Source organism: Bombina bombina, chromosome 4 (assembly GCF_027579735.1).
Source record: "Bombina bombina isolate aBomBom1 chromosome 4, aBomBom1.pri, whole genome shotgun sequence".
Lineage (NCBI taxonomy): Eukaryota > Metazoa > Chordata > Amphibia > Anura > Bombinatoridae > Bombina > Bombina bombina.
The window spans coordinates 693418474-693436889 of NC_069502.1; the positions used below are offsets into that span (position 1 = coordinate 693418474).

General features: G+C 39.3%; 1 long non-coding RNA gene across 1 annotated transcript in view; it reads left to right on the forward strand.

Annotated features, from left to right (window-relative positions):
* LOC128656742 (uncharacterized) overlaps positions 1–15657 on the forward strand; it is a 179629-nt gene extending 163972 nt beyond the window's left edge. Inside the window, exon 3 of the long non-coding RNA XR_008402053.1 lies at positions 15548–15657. This is a non-coding gene — a long non-coding RNA (uncharacterized LOC128656742). The remainder of the gene's footprint in view (positions 1–15547) is intronic.
* Positions 15658–18416: the final 2759 nt, after the last annotated feature.

Sequence of the window (18416 nt, forward strand, 5' to 3'; positions counted from 1 at the left end):
AAAACCTCAGAAGTGGAAGGTTCATCAAAGAAACTATTAAGTTTACTAGATTTCTTAGGAGTGACAACGACAGGTGTATCAGAGTCATCTAAAGTAGCTAAAACCTTATTTAACAATACACAAAGGTGTTCAAGCTTAAATCTGAAGAATACCACTTCAGTCTCAAAAGAAGGAATTATACTGTCTGAACTTGAGATTTCACCCTCAGAAAGTCCCGATGTATCTTCCTCTTCAGACTTATGAGAAAGGGCAACTTGGGAAGCAGAACTGAGGACAGGCACCTTACTTTCTGAATTTCTAGATTTCCTCTTGCATTTTCCCTGTAATCTGGGAATGGCAGCTAATGCCACAGATACCGCTGAAGATACGTGGGCAGCAATTTCTGCTTTTAATCAAACTCCACTAGGAGTTATAGAGGAACTGCAGGGCACTGCATGTGACACCATTGAGGCCTGGAACGTAGCAGGAGAAAGCTGAGGTATTATTTTAACTGCATCATCCTGAGAGACATTAGGCTCAAAAATGTTACCTTTATTTTGCAAGGTTTTCTTGACACATGAAGAACAAAATTGCATAGGAGCTGTAATTTGTGCATCTAAACATCCTAAGTATGAATTCATGAGATCAGGCTTGCGAAACAGTAAATAAACTTGTACAGATATGTTTCAAAGATTTTAATATTCAATTAAAATAAGCCAAGGAAAAAATACACTTTTATACAAATATACAAAAGTATGTGAGAAAAATGGTGAAGAGGTAATATTAGGCAGCTCATCCTTCTGGCACTGCCACTTAGATATTTAGTTTTAATAATTTTGTGGCACAAGAAAAGACGCATTGATCTGGAGCAGGGATTTATAATTGACTATTAAGAAATCCTAGCATGGCACATAGTCCTTACAGCCTGTTTGTTTCCAATTTAATCCCCCCTCCTCTACTCATACATTAACAGGGACCTTTAGAGCCATGCTTAAGTTATATGATTACAGTAAGCATTCTCTTACCTTTAACATTACTCCTTTCATTTTCCTTTCTTTTTTTCTATATATATATATCAAAGGTTTATACCTTGATTGTTGTGCCTGTCTTATAGTTAGCAAATATCACGTTATAAAAATGCAAAATATGAGGTGAAACCAATGGGATCCATGAGCGGTCTCTACTATTCCAGATGGGCTTCTATAAAAATCATTATTCTCCTATGGATTGGGGTCCAAAAGTGGCCTCCTCTGTGGATAAAAGAAGTCTCTGATTATTATAGGCATTTATAAACTATGTCTTCTAATAGCATAATAGATATTACCAACCTCAGGTTTTGTAGCTCACTATGGCCTAGATTTGGAGTTCGGCGGTAAAAGGGCTGTTAACGCTCCGCGGGCTTTTTTCTGGCCGCACCATAAATTTAACTCTGGTATCGAGAGTTTAATCAAATGCTGCGTTAGGCTCCAAAAAAGGAGCGTAGAGCATTTTTACCGCAAATGCAACTCTCGATACCAGAGTTGCTTACGGACGCGGCCGGCCTCAAAAACGTGCTCGTGCACGATTCCCCCATAGGAAACAATGGGGCTGTTTGAGCTGAAAAAAAACCTAACACCTGCAAAAAAGCAGCGTTCAGCTCCTAACGCAGCCCCATTGTTTCCTATGGGGAAACACTTCCTACGTCTGCACCTAACACTCTAACATGTACCCCGAGTCTAAACACCCCTAACCTTACACTTATTAACCCCTAATCTGCCGCCCCCGCTATCGCTGACCCCTGCATATTTTTTTAAACCCCTAATCTGCCGCTCCGTAAACCGCCGCCACCTACGTTATCCCTATGTACCCCTAATCTGCTACCCCTAACCCCGCCGACCCCTGTATTACATTTATTAACCCCTAACCTGCCCCCCACAACGTCGCCGCCAGCTACTTAAAATAATTAACCCCTAATCTTCCGACCGCAAAGCGCCGCCACCTACGTTATCCCTATGTACCCCTAATCTGCTGCCCCTAACACCGCCGACCCTATATTATATTTATTAACCCCTAATCTGCCCCCCTCAACGTCGCCGACACCTGCCTACACTTATTAACCCCTAATCTGCCGAGCGGACCTGAGCGCTACTATAATAAAGTTATTAACCCCTAATCCGCCTCACTAACCCTATCATAAATAGTATTAACCCCTAATCTGCCCTCCCTAACATCGCCGACACCTAACTTCAATTATTAACCCCTAATCTGCCGACCGGAGCTCACCGCTATTCTAATAAATGTATTAACCCCTAAAGCTAAGTCTAACCCTAACACTAACACCCCCCTAAGTTAAATATAATTTAAATCTAACGAAATTAATTAACTCTTATTAAATAAATTATTCCTATTTAAAACTAAATACTTACCTGTAAAATAAATCCTAATATAGCTACAATATAAATTATAATTATATTATAGCTATTTTAGGATTAATATTTATTTTACAGGCAACTTTGTAATTATTTTAACCAGGTACAATAGCTATTAAATAGTTAAGAACTATTTAATAGTTACCTAGTTAAAATAATAACAAATTTACCTGTAAAATAAATCCTAACCTAAGTTATAATTAAACCTAACACTACCCTATCAATAAAATAATTAAATAAACTACCTACAATTACCTACAATTAACCTAACACTACACTATCAATAAATTAATTAAACACAATTGCTACAAATAAATACAATTAAATAAACTATCTAAAGTACAAAAAATAAAAAAGAACTAAGTTACAGAAAATAAAAAAATATTTACAAACATAAGAAAAATATTACAACAATTTTAAACTAATTACACCTACTCTAAGCCCCCTAATAAAATAACAAAGCCCCCCAAAATAAAAAATTCCCTACCCTATTCTAAATTAAAAAAGTTACAAGCTCTTTTACCTTACCAGCCCTGAACAGGGCCCTTTGCGGGGCATGCCCCAAGAATTTCAGCTCTTTTGCCTGTAAAAAAAAACATACAATACCCCCCCCAACATTACAACCCACCACCCACATACCCCTAATCTAACCCAAACCCCCTTAAAGAAACCTAACACTAAGCCCCTGAAGATCTTCCTACCTTGTCTTCACCATACCAGGTTCACCGATCCGTCCTGGCTCCAACATCTTCATCCAACCCAAGCGGGGGTTGGCGATCCATAATCCGGTCCAGAAGAGGCTCCAAAGTCTTCCTCCTATCCGGCAAGAAGAGGACATCCGGACCGGCAAACATCTTCTCCAAGCGGCATCTTCGATCTTCTTCCATCCGGAGCGAAGTGGCAGGATCCTGAAGACATCCAGCGCGGAACATCCATCCGGACCGACGACTGAACGACGAATGACTGTTCCTTTAAGGGACGTCATCCAAGATGGCGTCCCTTGAATTCCGATTGGCTGATAGGATTCTATCAGCCAATCGGAATTAAGGTAGGAATTTTCTGATTGGCTGATGGAATCAGCCAATCAGAATCTAGTTCAATCCGATTGGCCGATCCAATCAGCCAATCAGATTGAGCTCGCATTCTATTGGCTGATCGGAACAGCCAATAGAATGCGAGCTCAATCTGATTGGCTGATTGGATCAGCCAATCGGATTGAACTTGATTCTGATTGGCTGATTCCATCAGCCAATCAGAAAATTCCTACCTTAATTCCGATTGGCTGATAGAATCCTATCAGCCAATCGGAATTCGAGGGACGCCATCTTGGATGACGTCCCTTAAAGGAACAGTCATTCGTCGTTCAGTCGTCGGTCCGGATGGATGTTCCGCGCTGGATGTCTTCAGGATCCTGCCGCTTCGCTCCGGATGGAAGAAGATCGAAGATGCCGCTTGGAGAAGATGTTTGCCGGTCCGGATGTCCTCTTCTTGCCGGATAGGAGGAAGACTTTGGAGCCTCTTCTGGACCGGATTATGGATCGCCAACCCCCGCTTGGGTTGGATGAAGATGTTGGAGCCAGGACGGATCGGTGAACCTGGTATGGTGAAGACAAGGTAGGAAGATCTTCAGGGGCTTAGTGTTAGGTTTCTTTAAGGGGGTTTGGGTTAGATTAGGGGTATGTGGGTGGTGGGTTGTAATGTTGGGGGGGGGTATTGTATGTTTTTTTTTACAGCAAAAGAGCTGAAATTCTTGGGGCATGCCCCGCAAAGGGCCCTGTTCAGGGCTGGTAAGGTAAAAGAGCTTGTAACTTTTTTAATTTAGAATAGGGTAGGGAATTTTTTATTTTGGGGGGCTTTGTTATTTTATTAGGGGGCTTAGAGTAGGTGTAATTAGTTTAAAATTGTTGTAATATTTTTCTTATGTTTGTAAATATTTTTTTATTTTCTGTAACTTAGTTCTTTTTTATTTTTTGTACTTTAGATAGTTTATTTAATTGTATTTATTTGTAGGAATTGTGTTTAATTAATTTATTGATAGGGTAGTGTTAGTTTTAATTATATCTTAGGTTAGGATTTATTTTACAGGTAAATTTGTTATTATTTTAACTAGGTAACTATTAAATAGTTCTTAACTATTTAATAGCTATTGTACCTGGTTAAAATAATTACAAAGTTGCCTGTAAAATAAATATTAATCCTAAAATAGCTATAATATAATTATAATTTATATTGTAGCTATATTAGGATTTATTTTACAGGTAAGTATTTAGCTTTAAATAGGAATAATTTATTTAATAAGAGTTAATTAATTTCGTTAGATTTAAATTATATTTAACTTAGGGGGGTGTTAGTGTTAGGGTTAGACTTAGCTTTAGGGGTTAATACATTTATTAGAATAGCGGTGAGCTCCGGTCGGCAGATTAGGGGTTAATAATTGAAGTTAGGTGTCGGTGATGTTAGGGAGGGCAGATTAGGGGTTAATACTATTTATGATAGGGTTAGTGAGGCGGGTTAGGGGTTAATAACTTTATTATAGTAGCGCTCAGGTCCGCTCGGCAGATTAGGGGTTAATAAGTGTAGGCAGGTGTCGGCGACGTTGAGGGGGGCAGATTAGGGGTTAATAAATATAATATAGGGGTCGGCGATGTTAGGGGCAGCAGATTAGGGGTACATAGGGATAACGTAGGTGGCGGCGATTTGCGGTCGGAAGATTAGGGGTTAATTATTTTAAGTAGCTTGCGGCGACGTTGTGGGGGGCAAGTTAGGGGTTAAGAAATATAATATAGGGGTCGGCGGGGTTAGGGGCAGCAGATTAGGGGTACATAAGTATAACGTAGGTGGCGGTCGGCAGATTAGGGGTTAAAAATTTAAATAGAGTGGCGGCGATGTGGGGGGACCTCGGTTTAGGGGTACATAGGTAGTTTATGGGTGTTAGTGTACTTTAGGGTACAGTAGTTAAGAGCTTTATAAACCGGCGTTAGCCAGAAAGCTCTTAACTCCTGCTATTTTCAGGCGGCTGGAATTTTGTCGTTAGAGCTCTAACGCTCACTTCAGAAACGACTCTAAATACCGGCGTTAGGAAGATCCCATTGAAAAGATAGGATACGCAAATGGCGTAGGGGGATCTGCGGTATGGAAAAGTCGCGGCTGAAAAGTGAGCGTTAGACCCTTTAATCACTGACTCCAAATACCAGCGGGCGGCCAAAACCAGCGTTAGGAGCCTCTAACGCTGGTTTTGACGGCTACCGCCGAACTCTAAATCTAGGCCTATGTATGTTGTATAGATATACCTTGTTATTGCTCCTTGTTCTTAAATAATTGTATAATGCTCCATTGTCTTACTTGTATGCCGAAACTTTCCCTCAATAAAAAATATTTTTTAAAAAAAGTATGTGAGAAAAGTTAAGAAAAAACATTTAATAAATATGAAATAAACTTCTAAAATACCCCTCAGGCAACCCCACACCTCAATTACTGAGGTGCCTTACCGCTACCAATTAAGACTGGATCACCCAGAAATTGAGAAAAACAACTTTTTCCTCAGAAACGTTATGAAGTAAAGCCGGTCATGTGATGGTAAGTGCGAGCTCAAATTACTGCTGCGACACAGAGAGGCACTAAAAATAGCTTCCTGGTACACGGAGTATTAACCTTTTTTTCAAACGGGACAGTTTAAAATGTTGCATCGTTTTATTTTAAAGCAAAGGGGAAATGAATAAGCTGCTGAAATAGAAAATTCAGCCTTACTTTCAGTTTAAACTTGAATTGTTTCATCAGGTAAATATATGTCAGAAAATAAAGCCAAATAAAAACATTTTACCCTTTCTTTTTAAAAGAGTTTAAATGTTAGTCTCACACATGCTACAGTGCCTGCTTCATGCCCTTTGTAACCCATACAACAGGATTATCTATGTTCCAATAAAAAAGCAGTGTCTTTTAATTTGTTAATTGCATGGTCTCCTGAACTGGAAGAAAAAGCACTTACCTGCTACGCTGTCCGGTATGTAGACAGTTACAAGCTATGAGAAGACACAGTTCTTCACAGAGACCTTTGAAAAAGAAAGAACAGAGTAGCAAACTCTGGCTTTCTAAACTAGGGCAGCAATTGTTAGGAAAACGCAGTAAGTACCTCTTTACAAGTTCCTAACTGCTTTAAAGCCACCACTACCCAACTGCAAGGAATGATGTGAAATACGGCTATACCCCAAAACTTGCTTGTAGATTAAATAAAAAATTATCTTCAGACACCTAAACTTCACCTCCTCCATGCACCGAAGGCAAAGAGAATGACTGGGGGTTGTGGGTAAAGGAGTGATACTTAGCAGTTTAACTGTGGTGCTCTTTGCCTCCTCCTCCTGGCCAGGATTGATATTCCCAACAGTAATTACTCAAGCCGTGGACTCACCATATCTTAGGAAAGAAAAACTAAGTTTAAACTATAAATTAACCTAAAATAACTATTCTAATAAAATTAAAAAAACTTCCACTTTAAAAATCTAAATTACAAATTGAAAAAACCTTACACTACGAAAACATTTTAAAAATCTAAAATTACAAAAAATAATAAACACGAAATTACAAAAAAATAAAAAACCTCTAAGCTTACAAAAAATAATAAACAAAATTATCAAAAATAAAAACAATTACACCTAATCTAATAAAAATAAAAAAGCCCCCCCAAAATAAAAACACCCCCTAACCTACAATAGACTACTAATAGCCCTTAAAAGGGCCTTTTGTAGGGCATTGTCCTAAGTTAAACAGAAATTTTACCTTAAAAAAACTACTATGCCCCCCCTAAAAGTAACTGCCGCCACCCAACCAACCCCACCAAATAAAAAAAACCTAACTCTAAAAAATCCTAATCTACCCATTGCCCCTAAAGAGGCATTTGTAAGGGCATTGAACTCTTTTACAAATGCCCATCCCTAATCTAAAAAAAAAAAACACTCAAAAAAATAAAAAAAAACCCTAACACTAACCCCATCAATTCTACTCACGGTTCCTGAAGTCTGGACATCCATCTTCATCTAGGCATCGAGAAGTCTTCATCCAGGCAGTGACACCTTCGTCCATCTCGGGGACGTCTTCTATCTTTATCCCGGCAGCACGGAGCGGAGCTATAACTCAGAAGGGCAGTTTGTGCGGAGCAATTTCTCAGCCCCGTAAGGCATACAGATACCTGGATACCCTGTTTCTTTTGACGGCTAACAAGAGCTGCATGATAGGAAGAGTGGAAAGTTGTTCCTGCCTTTGGTAACGCCAAGTCTTCGGATTTCTTAGGGGATACTGAAGATATTTTATACTATGGGAATGCCTCACTTGGAAGAGAAACATCTACAGAGGAAGTACTTATAAAACATCACATTTAAGGAAATACTTATAAAGCATCACATTTAAGGAAACATTCACTTTAGGATATAAAACATTTTTGCACAGTTTAGGATTGAAGAACAGATTGTTTGACATTTTTTGTGAGATAACGTTCACATTTTTAGGTGTACACCATTTGCTACAAGCACAACATTTTTGGTTGAACGCATTTTTTGTTAACACTGTTTTTTATTTGCCTTTTTTCATTTTTCATTTTTGATATATATATATATCTTTTTGTAGCACTTTTTTCACTATTTTTAATGGATTAATCACAAACCTTTGGATTTTTCACTGGATAAATTTGGACTTATTTGGACATCAATTTGTACTTACATACATTTGGACTTATTTGGACATCAATTTACCATATCATTTTGAATTCCTTCTATTTTGTAAATATACCCTTTATTAGTTGGATTTATTTATGAGTTTTATGTTATATAGTTGTTTTTGAGGTAACCACACATAGGATATTGTGCACAGCACAATAAGAATTTTATAGAGGCCACCGCCCATAGGGCACTGTGTTAACTACTCTTTCCACTAGTCGATTTTACACCTCTTGACATATAATATACCAGTCTGTATAGGACATAGAACAACGTTTTTCATAGAATACTGAGGAACCTAAGAGGAACCCCAGTTATAGTTTTTATCTATCCTTTTATTTATGTGTAATTTTTAAAAGTTTTATATTCATTAGGATATATGTACATATATTGTATGTTTAGGATTTAGAATAAATATATTTTTAAATTTTATATTTTTCGACCCATTTTAATCTGACATATTGGTTTTCCTGTCGACTCCACATTTAGCTAGAAACCCCTACTGTGGGTTTTTTCAGCACTCCTTCATAGCCTTTTACTTCTCCTATATTTCCACTTATTTTAGGGTTACATTGGTTAAGACAACACCAGCCATATGTTCATTGGAAACAAAATAAGTTAGAATTCTTATCGCCTTATTGTTCATCAACATATCTACTACCACAAACTATTCTTAATAGTAACCAAGATACTGATTTAATTCCTTCACACTATAAGGATTTTTCATTAGTTTTTGACAAAGTAGAGGCAGAAACTCTCCCCCCACATAGAGAGTACGACTGTCCCATCAAACTCAAACCAGGGTCTGATATTCCATACGGACATATCTTCCCATTATCACAGACTGAGTTAGAAAGACTAAAAGATTATATCACTGAAAAAGGGTTTATAAGGCCATTGACTTCTCCAGCTGGGGCTGGAATATTCTTTGTTACAAATAAGGATAAAACCATCAGGCCTATAGTGGATTATCGTGAACTCAACAAACGCACTGTCAAAAACAAATATCCTCCACCACTCATCCCTGAGCTTATAGAAAGATTGCATGAGTCAAATATTTTCACCAACCTCGATCTAAGAGGTGCATACAATCTGATCCATATGCGCTCAGGGGATGAGTGGTTAACAGCATTTCATACCCGTTATGGCCTCTTCGAGTACACGGTAATGCCATTTCAGCTGTGTAATGCCCCTGCTACCTTTCAGCGATATATAAATGATATATTCTGTGATCTTTTAGACACATTTGTTGTAATATATCTAGATGATATCCTAATCTATTCCAATTCAATCACTGAACATATTAAACATGTCAGACTAGTCCTCTCATGATTACAAGCACATAAACTCTATATAAAACCAGAAAAAAATATTTTTCATAGTACTGATATTACCTTTTTAGGATACCATATATCATCAAAAGGTATCAAAATGGAAGATACTAAGGTTAAAGCAATCCTAGATTGGAACATACCCATGAACAAAAAACAGGTACAAACATTCTTAGGATTCTCAAATTTTTATTGAAAATTCATCAAAGGTTTCTCTCTGATTACGAAACCTCTCACAAATTTAACGAAAAATGTTACACCTTTCGTTTGGAATAGTTCAGCTAATGAAGCCTTTACCTATCTCAAAAAGGCTTTCACTACTGCTCCCATACTCTCATATCCAAACTCCCAGCTCCAATATACACTAGAGGTTGATGCATCTGAGTATGCAGTAGGAGCTGTGCTTTCCCAAAAATCTCTCGTGTCCTCTCACCATCCAAGCTTAACTACCATATTGGCGAGAAGGAATTGATTGCCATGAAAAGTGCTTTGGTGAATTGGAGGCATTTGCTAGAAGATACTATTGAACCAATATTAATATACACAGACCACCGCAATTTACAGTATCTTAAAACCATCCGTACTCTTACATCCAGACAGGTTAGGTGGAGTCTGTTTTTTTTCAAGGTTTAATTATATTATAACATATAGACCAGCTTCCATGAACACCAAAGCAGATATTTTGTCTAGACTTCCATCTAAAAGTAAACCATCAGAATCAAAAGGATCTCTTATTCCTCCTAACTCTATAATAGGAAATCTTACAGATTTCACGGAACAGTTAAACGTTGAACAAGCTACTGACAGCTCTAAACTGGCATATGACTTAACTCAGCACCAGAATGGGATATTTTGTCATCAAGATAAACTTTATATCCCTCCAAACCTTAGAATTAAAATTCTTGAACTTACCCATAATTCAACATTGGCTGGACACCCAGGTATCAATAAAACATATGATCTAATCAAAAACTCATATTGGTGGCCGGGAATGTTTCAGGATGTACAATCACATAACTATTTGTAACTCTATTTTTGGTATGTGAATTAATATATTCCTTGTCAATCTGCAAAGTATTCACTGCACTCTGGTTTTCCCTCTCCCGTAACTCTAATTTTGGTTTGTGAATGAATATATTCCTTGTCAATCTGCAAAATATTCACTGCACTCTGGTTTTCCCTCTCCCGTAACTCTATTTTTGGTATGTGAATGAATATATTCCATGCCAATCTTCAAAGTATTCACTGCACTCTGGTTTTCCCTCTCCTGTAACTCTATTTTTGGTATGTGAATGAATATATTCCTTGTCAATCTGCAAAGTATTCACTGCACTCTGGTTTTCCCTCTCCTGTAACTCTATTATTGGTATGTGAATGAATATATTCCTTGTCAATCTGCAAAGTATTCACTGCACTCTGGTTTCCCCTCTCCTGTAACTCTATTTTTGGTATGTGAATATTTACATAGAGCAAATGATTTTAGTTTGTTAATTTAGTCCTACATTTGTTGTACTATTATCCAATGTCTTACTTCTAATCTTTTGTTAATTGCCATGTGATGCTCAATCCTTATCAATACTTGCTATTATTATAAAATATATAGCTGTCTTATGCCACAGTTTTAACCCCCTCCAAATTTTATTGTCTGTTTACTTAACATCTCACCCTGACCAGACAAGAATTTAATTTTCCAATTGGTCTTTCCAATTATCTTTGATTAGAAATCAACTAAATTTAGTGGACTCAGCTGACTGCCCTGCCTGCATATATTTCACACTAGTTTGAGCTGTGCATTGCTATAACAACATATGTTCACATTTTCAAAGTGAAAATTTTATAAGTAAGGCATTAACATTAGAATTATACAAGAATTGAACAAGGATTGGGCAAGGGGCAAGACAAAAGGCAAGTACTTCTGTAATATTATGTTTCATATACCTTTTTGTTGTCTTATGAAATTGCTACTGAAATTCTGTGTCTTATGTGTTTAACTGGTTCCCAATTTTGTAAAAATGCTCAATATATTCATATTCCTTTTTGCTACCTCTTGTCTCTATAACAAACTACATTATTCAATGACTCCTCCCTCTCCACCTGCACTGTTCATTAGCCCATCTCTCTTAAACTCACCTTACTTTTGTAATCATGAACTTTACCTATTCCTAAACACTCTCCCCCCCCCCTGCAGCTCGTCTCAAAAGCAGTCTAACTACTACGAATCTGTATCTCATCTCATGTCACTCTCCCTCTTGCTTTTACTTACTGCTGGTGACATCTCCCTTAATCCTGGTCCACAACCACTGCCAAGCCGTGCACATCCATGTGTACCATCCCATAGACTCAGAAAACAAAACTCTGCAAACCTTACTCACATTCCTCTTGCATCAAAAGACACTACCCCTTTCACTTGCGCACTCTGGAACTCTCGCTCTGTTTGCAACAAGCTCACTTCTATACATGACTTCTTCATTTCCCACTCCCTCAACCTTCTGGCCCTAACAGAAATCTGGCTCTCTCCCCTAGACACAGCATCCACTGCTGCTCTATCACATGGGGGTCTCCACTTCAGCCACACTCCTAGGTCTGGTAATAGACAAGGAGGAGGTGTAGGTATTTTGCTTTCCTCTCGTTGCACATTCCAACAAATACATCCCATCTCTTCCCTCACATTTCCCTCATTCAAAACCCACATGATTCGCCTATTCTCCCCTCTCTCTGTACGTGTTGCAGTCATATACCGACCCCCTGGCTCCTCAACTCAATTTCTAGATCACTTGGCTGCCTGGCTACCTTATTTCCTTTCCTCAGACACCCCTGTACTCATTCTTGGTGACTTCAAAATCCCCCTTGACAATCCCACTGCCTCATCTGCAAAACAACTTCTGCAACTCACTTCCTCTTTCGGTCTGTCACAATGCACTGATTCTCCCACTCACAAAGACGGTCACTCTTGACCTGATCTTTAGCTATCGATGCATTCTCTCAAACTTCACAAACTCCCCCTTTCCTCTTTCTGACCACCATCTCCTTACTTGCAACATATCATCCCTTCCTACAACTCTCCCTCCTTCTACTCCTCACACCAAATTTCACAGAAGCATTATGTCTTTAGATCAGCAACAGCCTGCTAATTCCCTCAAACCACTCCTCTCATCCTTCTCCTCCTTTTCCTGCCCGAACAATCTATCTGCCACTATAATTCCACCCTTATATCCGTCCTTGACAATCTCGCCCCTTCTACCATTGCTCAGAAATCACACACTCATCCTCAGCCCTGGCATTCTCCTCTGACAAAATACCTACGCAGATGTTCCCGTACTGCTGAACGGCACTGGAGAAAATCTCAGAGTTCAGCTGATTTTCTTCATTACAAATTCATCTTGTACTCCTACTATTCTGCCCTTAATCTCCATAAGCAAAATTACTTCTCTACTCTTATCTTCTTCAAACCCAAAACGTCTGTTCTCCACTTTCAATACTCTTCTCCACCCTCCCCCACCTCCTAATACAACCTCTTTGTCAGCTCAAGACTTTGCCAGCCACTTCAATAACAAAATTGACTCTATCAGAAATGAAATCAGCTCTCATCATAATTCCATTCTCTCCCCCCCTCAAATGCTCTCACTCAACCACAACCCACATAACCTGAAACTTAGCTCATTCTCCCCTGTTACTGAGGAAGAATTTCAGCACTTATACTGCGCTCTCACCTCACTACCTATCCCCTTGACCCTATCCCCTCACAGCTACTCCCCTCCCTCTCTGCTACCCTTACCCCTATACTAACACACATTTTAAACCTCTCCCTCAGCACCGGTATATTTCCCTCATCACTGAAACATGCACTGGTCACACCTATCCTCAAAAAACCTTCCCTTGATCCTACCTCCCCATCTAACTACCGCCCTATTTCCCTCCTCCCTCTTGCCTTAAAGCTTCTCGAAAAACTAGTATATGCACGCCTATCCCATTTCCTTACGTTAAACTCCCTTCTTGACCCTCTGCAATCTGGATTTCGTCCCCATCACTCCACAGAGACAGCTATTGTTAAGGTTACCAATGACCTACTTACAGCAAAATCAAAAATCCTTCGGCATCTGTGACACAGCCCATTCGTGGCTCTCTTCCTACCTGTCAAACCGTACCTTTAGTGTAGCCTTCTCTGGGGCCTCCTCTGCCCCGTCACCACTTTTTGTCGGAGTACCGCAAGGCTCTGTCCTCGGTCCCCTTCTATTCTCTATCTACACGTCATCACTAGGATCCCTAATAAAGTCCCACGGTTTCCGATATCATTTGTATGCAGACGACACCCAAATCTACTTCTCTGCACCAGACCTATCTCCTTCCTTGCTAACCTGTGTCACTAACTGTCTTTCTCACATCTCTTCCTGGATGTCCTCTCACTACCTCAAGATAAATCTCTCCAAAACTGAGCTCCTCATTTTCACCCTTCTTAAAAAATCTCCACCCCCAATCTCTCTATAACTGTTGACAACTCCATCATTACCCCTACCCCGCATGCTGATGTCTCGGGTCACATTTGACTCATATCTTTCTTTCACTCCTCACATTCAGTCCTTGGCTAAAGCCTGCTGCTTCCACCTTAAAAATATCTCTAAAATGAGACACTTCCTTACATAAGACACAACTAAGATTTTAATCCACTCTCTCATTCTGTCCCGCCTCGATTATTGCAACTCTGTCCTCTCTGGTCTCCCCAGCTGCCGCCTAGCTCCTTTACAATCCATAATGAATGCCTCTGCCAGACTCATCTTCCTTACACGTCGCTCTTCATCTGCTGCTCCTCTTTGCCAATCCCTTCACTGGCTTCCTCTTCATTCTAGGATCAAACACAAAATTCTCACTCTGACATACAAAGCCCTCAACTGCACTACTCCCCCCCATATCTCAGACCATGTCTCCAGATACTCTCCCTCCCATCCCCGTCACTCTCTGCTCGTGACCTCCTACTCTCCTCCTCTCTGGTTACCTCATTGCACTCCCAGTAGTATGGAGACTGTGACATTGTTGTTTTATAACGTGATTAAGTTACATGGAATTCCATCATCTATCACTACTGATAGAGGGACCCAATTTACTTCCAAACTTTGGAGTCAACTTTGCAACACACTTAATACTGACCAAAGATTATCATCCGCCTTCCACCCCCAGAGTAATGGTCAGACTGAGCGCAATAATCAGTGGTTAGAGGAATACATCCGTTGTTTCACACAACAACATGATAATTGGTCCCAACTGCTATCCTTTGCTGAGTTTGCTCATAACAATACCTATCACACTTCGATAAAGGATACACCATTTCATGCTAATTATGGGTTTCACCCCACTTTCCACCTGTTGATTGATAGACAAAGTGATTGCCCTATAGTTAATGATTTCACTAATACCATCTCAGAAACATTCTCACTAATTTTGGATAAAATCAAACAGACTCAATCACGCCACAGAAAATACTATGATCTCAGACACAGATCTTCCTCCTCTTATGCACCTGGAGATTTGGTTTGGCTTTCCACTAAAAATCTACGCCTTACCGTACCTAGTTGGAAGTTCAACAAATTATTCATTGGACCTTTTCCTATCTCCAAAGTGGTTAATGAAAATGCTGTCACCCTTACATTGCCCACTCATAATAGGATTCATCTGACCTTCCACGTCTCCCTTATCAAACCTTATAAGACACTCAGAAACCACCAAACATCCCTGATTGATACACCTCCTCTAACTCCTGGCATTGAGTATGATGTTGAGAGTATCCTTGATTCAAGGATGGTATCTGGCCAGCTCCAGTACCTCGTTCATTAGAAATGTTACTCGAAAGACGAGGACTTGTGGGAACCGTCAGTTAATCTCTCTGCCCCTCGACTTGTGTCTATGTTCCACAGAAGACACCCTGAAAGACCCCATCCCTGAACCACGGAGTGGTTCCTTTTAAGGGGGAGCTCTGTCACATTCCGTGTATATGCCTTTAAGGACCAATTAAATTTCCTTCTTACTCCCTATTTAAGGGCTATCTAGTGTTCAATACCTTGCTTGGTATTGAAGTTTTACATGCTTCTCCTCCTGAGCCTTTGACCGCTGTGAATTGTTTGTTTTCTCTCAGCCTGTCAGTTCAGCTGACTCCTGTGATGTCACCAGACGTCCGCTCTTCACTCCAGAACACTGTGTCTCCATTAGCCGTGCTCCACACTGCAGCTCTGAGCATTTAATCACCCAAAGTCTACAAACGTTTCAACGTTTTCCATAACGGATTTTTTTCTCCTTTTATACTCCGCTCCTTTCCTTACAGATCTGTGGAGGTGAGTACTATACATGACATTTCCTGTTACTTTTTTATCATAAGTAATTTCACTGACTTACTACCGGTTACTAACTTGAACATATATATATATATATATATATACAGGGAGTGCAGAATTATTAGGCAAGTTGTATTTTTGAGGATTAATTTTATTATTGAACAACAACAACCATGTTCTCAATGAACCCAAAAAACTAATTAATATCAAAGCTGAATAGTTTTGGAAGTAGTTTTTAGTTTGTTTTTAGTTATAGCTATTTTAGGGGGATATCTGTGTGTGCAGGTGACTTTTACTGTACATAATTATTAGGCAACTTAACAAAAAACAAATATATACCCATTTCAATTATTTATTTTTACCAGTGAAACCAATATAACATCTCAACATTCACAAATATACATTTCTGACATTCAAAAACAAAACAAAAACAAATCAGTGACCAATATAGCCACCTTTCTTTGCAAGGACACTCAAAAGCCTGCCATCCATGGATTCTGTCAGTGTTTTGATCTGTTCACCATCAACATTGCGTGCAGCAGCAACCACAGCCTCCCAGACACTGTTCAGAGAGGTGTACTGTTTTCCCTCCTTGTAAATCTCACATTTGATGATGGACCACAGGTTCTCAATGGGGTTCAGATCAGGTGAACAAGGAGGCCATGTCATTAGATTTTCTTCTTTTATACCCTTTCTTGCCAGCCACGCTGTGGAGTACTTGGACGCGTGTGATGGAGCATTGTCCTGCATGAAAATCATGTTTTTCTTGAAGGATGCAGACTTCTTCCTGTACCACTGCTTGAAGAAGGTGTCTTCCAGAAACTGGCAGTAGGACTGGGAGTTGAGCTTGACTCCATCCTCAACCCGAAAAGGCCCCACAAGCTCATCTTTGATGATACCAGCCCAAACCAGTACTCCACCTCCACCTTGCTGGCGTCTGAGTTGGACTGGAGCTCTCTGCCCTTTACCAATCCAGCCACGGGCCCATCCATCTGGCCCATCAAGACTCACTCTCATTTCATCAGTCCATAAAACCTTAGAAAAATCAGTCTTGAGATATTTCTTGGCCCAGTCTTGACGTTTCAGCTTGTGTGTCTTGTTCAGTGGTGGTCGTCTTTCAGCCTTTCTTACCTTGGCCATGTCTCTGAGTATTGCACACCTTGTGCTTTTGGGCACTCCAGTGATGTTGCAGCTCTGAAATATGGCCAAACTGGTGGCAAGTGGCATCTTGGCAGCTGCACGCTTGACTTTTCTCAGTTCATGGGCAGTTATTTTGTGCCTTGGTTTTTCCACACGCTTCTTGTGACCCTGTTGACTATTTTGAATGAAACGCTTGATTGTTCGATGATCACGCTTCAGAAGCTTTGCAATTTTAAGAGTGCTGCATCCCTCTGCAAGATATCTCACTATTTTTGACTTTTCTGAGCCTGTCAAGTCCTTCTTTTGACCCATTTTGCCAAAGGAAAGGAAGTTGCCTAATAATTATGCACACCTGATATAGGGTGTTGATGTCATTAGACCACACCCCTTCTCAGAGATGCACATCACCTAATATGCTTAATTAGTAGTAGGCTTTCGAGCCTATACAGCTTGGAGTAAGACAACATGCATAAAGAGGATGATGTGGTCAAAATACTCATTTGCCTAATAATTCTGCACTCCCTGTATATATATACTTACTGCAGTATAATGATATGGTACTTCCTAGTGATCTCTACTATTAGATTTATACAATATATTGTAAGAGTTATATTGTTTATTATCATATCTAACATTAAACATCACTCACTCAGGTTATATGTAAGGTTCTTAAGTAAAAACCTTACTATAACATATCATGAGACATAATAATATTCATAAGTAAAAATGATATGTAGACAAATTAAAATTCTAATACAAAATTCTACAGTGTGTGTTACAGGCGATCTCCAATCCGCGATCGCAGGTGTTAGTTTTTTTCTAACACCTTCTCCCCATTGATATCTATGGGGGAAGTGTGCATGAGCACATCAAATCAGTCCTTGACTTTTGTGTGGTTTGGACTATGGAGCTTAACTCACCATAATGCACAGCACAAGGAGGCTTTTCAGTAACTCGTAATGGCAGCGCTATGGAGAGTGCAATATGCAGTGGACATGATCCGCTATATCGGATCATGTCTGCCCCCACCATAATAAATAAGGCCCCTAAGGCTATTAAGGACTGATAGTGATCTATCATAAGCATTTACATGTGCCAAAATCTAAAGCATTTGTACCCCTTGTATTACACTGAAGATCACCTTGTAACAATGTAATCATTTCTTTCTGTAACACAAGGATTATTATTATTTATTGTAATGTATGAGGAATAAATAATTTAATATGTGATGTTTTTACTTAAGTAAATTACTATGCTTACTAACAAAACAATATTATGTTGTTATGGTTTTATTATTTAATGGTGTTATAGATTTTATAGTAGGTATTAAAGAAACATGAAATGAAATCCACTTTTTTCTTAGTTCAGATAGAGCATACAATTTTAACCAACTTTTCAATTTACTTCTATTATTTAATTTTCTTTGTTCTCTTTTGTAACTGAAGCCTCCGTTACTTCTGTATTTGGAGAGGACTGAGGCCAGCCTCCTTCCCACCAACTTTAGCGGGTACACCCAGTCCAGGTTGCAGAGAC